General features: G+C 38.8%; 1 pseudogene; it reads left to right on the top strand.

Moving 5' to 3' along the window:
* The first annotated feature begins 1,108 nt into the window (after positions 1-1,108).
* On the top strand, positions 1,109-5,964 carry LOC133914805 (TSL-kinase interacting protein 1-like; annotated as a pseudogene).
* Positions 5,965-7,429: the final 1,465 nt, after the last annotated feature.

The raw sequence follows: 7,429 nt of genomic DNA, 5'->3' as shown, positions 1-7,429 counted from the left end.
AAACTAAGGGAGAAAGTGAAGGTGGTGGAACGAGAAAGACTTCTCCATAAATGGAAACAAACCTTGTCAAAATTCATCGACGGAATGAATAGACAACGACTGGACCTTCACAATAGCTGGCGGTCAGACCGCAGCTTGGCTCAGTCAGACTGTGGCTCAGTTAGACCGTGTAAATGACAGTTAGACCAAAATTTATATAGAGAATTTACCGTCGACCAACGGTCAGACCCGGAGCCTTGGGCGGTCAGATCACCCGGAAGCAGAGACTAAATTGGGTTCTACACACCTCTGGCAATCAGATTGATGGTGGCGTGGTTGGATCGTCAGGGGGGTCTTTTCCCGGCTTTCTTCCTAAGGGTTTTGGGATCTTCCTAACCACCTCTAAACCATTTCTACTTAATTATACCCGGTGGAAACGCGCATAAGCTAAAGATATACATTTTCAAAACATTTTTGACTACTTAAAATATGATTTCAAAACACCATGATGCTTATAAATGCTTAATGCCTAAATTAGGACTTTTGGGACGTGACACATAAACTCATTGTCAGCTAGCTTCCTCACTTTCCAATCCCATTTGGGATCTATAAGGTGTTTCAATTCGGCCTCTATTTTCTCTATTGTAGCCTCCCCTTTGAGCATAGTTAGCAAACCCGTAGTGTGGAAGATCTGAGACTTCTCAACCGGTATGTGCATAGAATAGAAGCTCAAGTTTTGACTAGCAAAACCAAACATATGAATCTTCCTAGCTTTTCCAGGGCCGGTGGCACAATCAACAGTCATCTGATCAGATTGCTTACACTAATAACATACTGGCTCATTAGTGCAATATGTCTCATGGTGCCCTTCAAGTTGACATCTAAAGCATCTGAGCTTCTCAACAACTTTAAGTGATTTTTCTTATTTACCTTTGTGGGTTTGATGGGATGGACCCCATTGATGGAATCCACTCGCTTGCCACTCCCCAGAAACTCCTTCCTGTCTGTTTTCTTGTTGACCTCGTTGTCCCCCATTGCAAACGTCAAATTTGGAGTCGCCTCCACCAAAGACATGACCTCCATGGCCGACCAGTGCTCTTGCATTTCCCAATCCCCCACCTCGGCCTCCATGGAGGAGGCGAGCGAAGATTTGAATCCACACCCTCAAGCTGTGAGTTTTCAATTAGTGTCTCCTTTCTCATTGTTCGGTCTAAATCAGAAGCCTGGTTTGACTCTGCCCTTAGAATTCGAGCCCAATCAGAAGCAATGTTCATGTGTGTGAAATTATTTTGAAAATTAAATTCTATTTATGCTCTTTCTGGGTTTTACCTGATCTCTTCATGATATGTTAAGTTTGATAGTGAAAAAGCTGACTCGACAATGGGCAACATGGACATGCCAATAGGAGGAGAATTTTCTCAATGAGCAGCGACAAGAAGGAAAAGTAAGTGGCATACGTTCTGGATGCAGTGCTTTGTTGTTACTTGCAAAATTGTTGGTGCATACTAATCGATAGATGGGCAATCCCTGTCCCTTTTGACAAAGCTTTGAGAACTTAATGCCAGAAGTGACTGTGGCATTTTGGTGTTAGAGAATTATATTTCTAAATGATGCCTTTGTTGTTGCTTGACGTAGCACCAGCATCCCTAGCATGTACATATGATTAATTGATTACAGTAACTAGGAAGCCATTCTTTCTGATGTTGTTGCGATGACAGAAGGGCTGTAGGAGGGAGGATCACAAGTTTCATCTGAACATTCCTATGAGGATGAGCTCCTTTCCCTTGAATCCGGCCATTCTTATTCACTTGTAGCTGATTTCACTTCTTTGTTTACTTTTCTTTAAAGCTTGTGTGGCCGACGAACAACTCAAATCCCAGATCATGAGATCTATAACCACACGGTACCCTTTGGGTTTTCTTTCTATTGTCATATTCCTATCTTTCATTTGGGCCTACCATTGTAGTGCCTTCAACCTTGAATAGAAAAACACACACTTCCCCTAGGACACTGCACCTGGAGCACCTTGAGGCATTTTTGCACGCTGCTTGAGGCATTTCGTTAAATTCCCCTTTTGTGTGTTGCTTTTTACTCGAGTTCGAGGTGTGCGTATTTTGGACAGCATTGGGAAGTGGGCATGATTCCTATTGGCATTTGCCAAAAAGACTATACTACATATGTTTATTTTTCTGTTACAACATCACATAACTAGCTTAATGTGTAAAAGATAACTTCCATTGTACATGAACATAATGTATAAATGATTCAATTTTTTTCATGCAATATAGGTCAGACATTACTATTATCGTCTTGTTCGATGCATGAAGAAACTTTTGGGTCCTGGGTTCTCACTTGATGCATAAAAAAACTCAAAGGATACCATTGCTGCTATGCTTCGCTGGTAATTGAGTAAATCTTATGATGTTCAACTTATTTGCTAAAATGTTCTTCAACCTTGGTTTTATTATATAGCAGAGTAACAAAATGCTAGCAGTTACTTTGTAATGTTTTTGAGCTACCTTTCTGACATATTTTGTTACTAGAACTTTAATACCTTGCCTTTTTATTATAAATCACATGGTTTATTTTGCGCACTGCAGATTGTTTCTAACTGGCTATAATACCTGAAGGCTAGTACTATGGGTCGTTATAGTATTGTTATGTAGTAGACATCTTGTCATATTTGCTGGTCTATGGTGTATCCTTTTGCCCGAATTTTGAAGTGCTTGGCTTACTCTTGTGTTACATACGTATCTAAATAAAGAATAACCTATAGTCACTGGGAACGTGGAACCATGCCACGTTCCTCGTTTGGGGAACGCCGTCCCTGTTCCGAGAATACAGGAACAATCTAGTCCCCGCCTTGTCAAAATCTTTCACAAGTAGCGTACCATGTTCCTCGATTTCATTCCTCGACCCCATCGACCTGTGAATTATGTGACTATGGAATAGCCTATTCTTATTTAATGAAAATTACGCTGCTAAGGATGTGCTTGCTTTACAGTTGACGGAAAAAGAGATATGTGAATTAGAGGGAGAGTACTTAATAATATTCTATTCACATGAAAACACTCTTTTAAGAAGGGACTGTATATTGTCTTTTACTGATAATAATTGCCTTTTCAATTGATCCTGCACTATTTCTTTTACATAGAATGAGAAAATTCTCAGATATTAGCTGGGTTTCATGCAGGTGGGCTCTGCTCGAGAAGTTTATCTGCAACATATCTAAGCTACATCTGAAGCCTTGGAGATTCAAAACATTTGTAGAAACGTTGGTATGTTACTATGCTATTTTGTCCCCAAGTTTTTTCTATCAGTATAATTTTCTTCTCTTTCTCATGCAATATGTCCTTTTTTTAGGGAAATCAACTACTAAAGGATAGAAATAAGTCCAGAAGAAAGTGTCCACGAGTGGATATGTTCCTATCTTCTCCATCTCCAATTCTTAGCAAGACTCTTGGAAATGAACCTTTCCCCATAAAATTCTTTTCAGTGGATGCCCAAAATGGTAGCAAAGTAGCATCTCCTAAAGGGATATTTTTCAAGCGGATTATAGAAACACATTCTAACAAGTCAGGAGCAACTAAAGGGGACCTCTCTGCCACAAGAATTGTGAAACAAAAAAAGAGGACGGGTGACCACATCTTTTCTTTTCTTTTGACATGGCTTAGCCTTACTCATCTTTGATCAAATATGGTACGATGTTTTGAGTTTTAATGAAGTCCTATTGTTTACCAAAATTAATCATATAAGGGAGCTCTATAGTGTTGAACACTTGTTATATTAATATTGATAGCTAGTGACTTGTGTTTTAGGTGGTGCCGTTGCATCTGTTGCTTATAAAAAATGGGAGAGAACGCCCATGGCAGGTGTTTCCTTAGTTGCTGATGCAGCTGAAGAGCTCAAGCGCAACACAGTTGACCTAAGCTTATTATGTTATGAGCTGATGCATTAGCATAAATCATACGAAGGAAGTAGATCCACATGCACCTGCAAAGATGAAGCTGCAGTTATTTCCAATAATTGAGGCTACACAAAAAGCATTGGTGAAGGTAAAACATGGTCTCTTGTTACTAGAAAACTGCATATGAATCATATTTTTCCAGCATCAATTGTATTTAACATGACAATTATTACCAGTGAATTATTGGCTGAGCACTTAGGTTCCTATTGTTGAATAAATGCACAATTGCACATTATAGATGAATGATGATGCATGGATAACTTAATTAGCGCCTTTGCATTTTGAACAAACTTTTATCTATGGTTGGTGTGGGGTTGATATATTTTGTTTAGTTCTCTAATTTGCGAGCAACTTGAAGATGAAATGATAGCCATGTCTCCTATTTACAGGATGAACATAATCCACATCTGGAGCTCACATTAAGTTCTAGGAAAAAAGTATCATCTGTGCTAGAACATTTGAACCGCAAATAGGGCAACTCAAACATAGCATCTGGAGAGCTGATGATTTTTCCTCATTATGCTCATCAAGAGGATTTAGCTACGTATCAGAGGTGGACTACAACAAATAATGTTGCAATAGATGATGTGTTTCTTGCAATGAATAGCCCTTCTATTTTCTGGTGAAGGTATATAATTTCTCTGTATAATATAAAATCGTACTCCAATAAACCATTAGTAGACATCATAATGATTGCTAACTGTTGTACGAATTTTTGTTGTTAAGGTATGGTTGGTTTTCCCTTGTTGAGCTTGAAGCAAGAGTTAGTGAAATATCTTTGACCAAATTGCATGATACGTGAAGACATCCGTGTCAAATCAACCTTAGGAGATAGGTTTGTGTGCAAAATTATGGTGCATCGCTCAATAGATGTACTTCTGCAATATCGTTGTAATTCAAAAGATCAATCAACAATATTGCATGTTGCACCATCTGGTACATGCAAGAACACTAAGGTTCTAGAGCAACCCATTAATGCTCCCTCCTCACAGTTTGGTAGGCAGAAGCAAGTGCAGGTTTCTGCAACTCAAGCTTCTGAGGTTCTCCTTTCTGTCTCTTGTATACTTTCGCAAAGTGAACAACTGAAGGTTCCTATGGGTTATCTTCTTTTTTCTTATCATTTCTATCATGCTTCAGGATGACCAGGGGATGGATTGTGCTGCAATATCTGAAGGAGAGTGGTTAGATACCCTTATTGATATTAGTGTTGGATACTTACTGACTGAAGCATCCAAGGTTGCTAATTCAGATTGCATAGGGACGTCTATTGTCAAAAGTGCTTTGTTTATTGACAACCCATGAGCTATGACTCATTTGATGCTGTTGTTGCCCTTCATGCTTGTTATCAATCAGCAGTGCAACCAACCCATACATCCCATTCGACCATCTAGGATGTGGAAGAAACATGTGATGAGTTCAATTTTAATTTCTCAGCAGCAAGGAAGCAAGAAGGCTCAAACACTTCCGCTAGCAGCTCTCCTGATAGTGACAACGAAGTTCATCCTTTGAAATCGGAAGGGTTTCAAGGTTTTCTTCAGGTCTGCTGACACCTTTTGGGCTCTCCTAGAAGCAAAACAACTTAATACATTTTGACCTTATTTATCTATCATTTGTTTCATGTAGTAGGACTTGGCTAGAGCAGAGGTTGCTAATGATCCTTATACTGATGATGCCAAAGATACAGAGAAACTTTGTGCCAAATCACCAACTCAAAATGACGACAACAATGAATTAAAGGATCAATCTCTAACTGACATGTATTGGGTATCAGACACATTCCTAGCGTCACTTCTTTTGCATTGTCATTATCTATAGTTGAAGTTACATTATTTCTCTGTATAACCTGATTCACTAGGACCATTGGACTTGGAAATACCATCGTGAGATATCAAGCTGATGACTTACTCTTAAGGGACAATCAAAATAGTTGGAATTGCATGATGGCAAATAGCTTGGATGCATTTCAAAACCTGTCATTCTTTTAGATAGATAAGAATGACATGATTCCATCGATGTAGAGTTGGGGGTGTTAGGGTTCTTCCATCACTACTTGCTGCATTGGTTCAAAAGGAATTGCCAATGCTGCATTTCACTGAAGAGAAGGCGCTATATTGTCCAAGTGAGTTGTTTGCTGCTAATCCAACATATGCGGACTTGCTACATTCAAGTGGGATGCATGTTGTTGTAAGATAACATAAGGATGTGCTAACATGTATTCCATGTAAATTGTATTGTTCCTGTAAAAAAGCACATACAAAGCGCTTGGTTACAATAAAGCTTCTCCAACAGTGTATAAGATCAATTTCTTGCACTACTTCTGGTGCACATCTGATGCCCACCTGGATTCTTCAACACAATTTGTTCTGAAATCATGTGACATTGGAGAAGAAAATGATGATTTTAGGAGACAAGTTTCATTACCCTTGATCACAGAACATGTGGGTTTAATTGAAACAGGTTGGTTGCACAAGATAATAATTTTTATAGGATTCTTGTGAGGATAATACTATTTCTCGCAAAATTCTCATTATCTAAGTGGCGAAGACACATGCTTTTGTCTAACTGCCCTGTGATGGAAGCCTTCTTCTTCATTTTTAAAGAAATACTACGAGACTTTATTTATTACTCATCATCTATGGAACCTTCTGGTTTAGTGGGAAGCGGGGGCAATAAAATTAGGGTTGTAGGATGGAGGTGATGGTGGATAGGGATGACAATTATGACGCTCAGATCCAGAATGGAAGGCAAAGCCAAAGAATAGGATGGTGGTGGACTAGAATGGCACATGCAAGAGAGTTGACACGGCACACAATAGTTTTAAGTATTTGATATGTAACATGTCACGCGTGAGGTATGTCTTTATACGAAGCGAGTGGCGGGATTATAACATATTGATATGATATCAGGTAACGGGTGATATAGCGGACGCTAAGCTCTAATAGCGATATTTAAAAATAACTATTTTTTATGTAATACTGTATATATTATGACTTTCTTCCATCATAAAAATCATATAAAATATGCTAATCAATTCAAACTTAGAGTTTAGAAACATGACTTATAACAAGGTAATAAGACAACAAAAGTTTAATATTTCAAACTTAAAATTTAAAGAAATAATACGTTAGGAGTGGACCGCCAACATGACTAATAGCGACCACTAAAATAGTCTTACGAACACTATAACGTCCGCTAGATTCCAATTCGTTATTTTTTACCGCTAACTTATAGCGGTAGCGTTTATACTGCTACTGTTATTGCAGGTGCAATTACGACAATTACCAATGTTGTTTAATAGCTTGTTGAGCAACGCCAACTCACACGTATGTGCCACATACCGTTTAGTAAAGGGCAAATTGCATCCATACCATCACTTTGAAGCCCATTTTCATCCATACCATCACCCGTGTCCATGACAAACGGGCCCGGGCCCATGTGTTAGTGGCACAGGGTGGTGGTATGGATAAAAATTGCTTGCAAAGT

This window comes from Phragmites australis, chromosome 4, assembly GCF_958298935.1.
Source record: "Phragmites australis chromosome 4, lpPhrAust1.1, whole genome shotgun sequence".
Taxonomy (NCBI): Eukaryota; Viridiplantae; Streptophyta; class Magnoliopsida; order Poales; family Poaceae; genus Phragmites; species Phragmites australis.
This window is presented reverse-complemented; position numbering and strand designations above follow the sequence as displayed.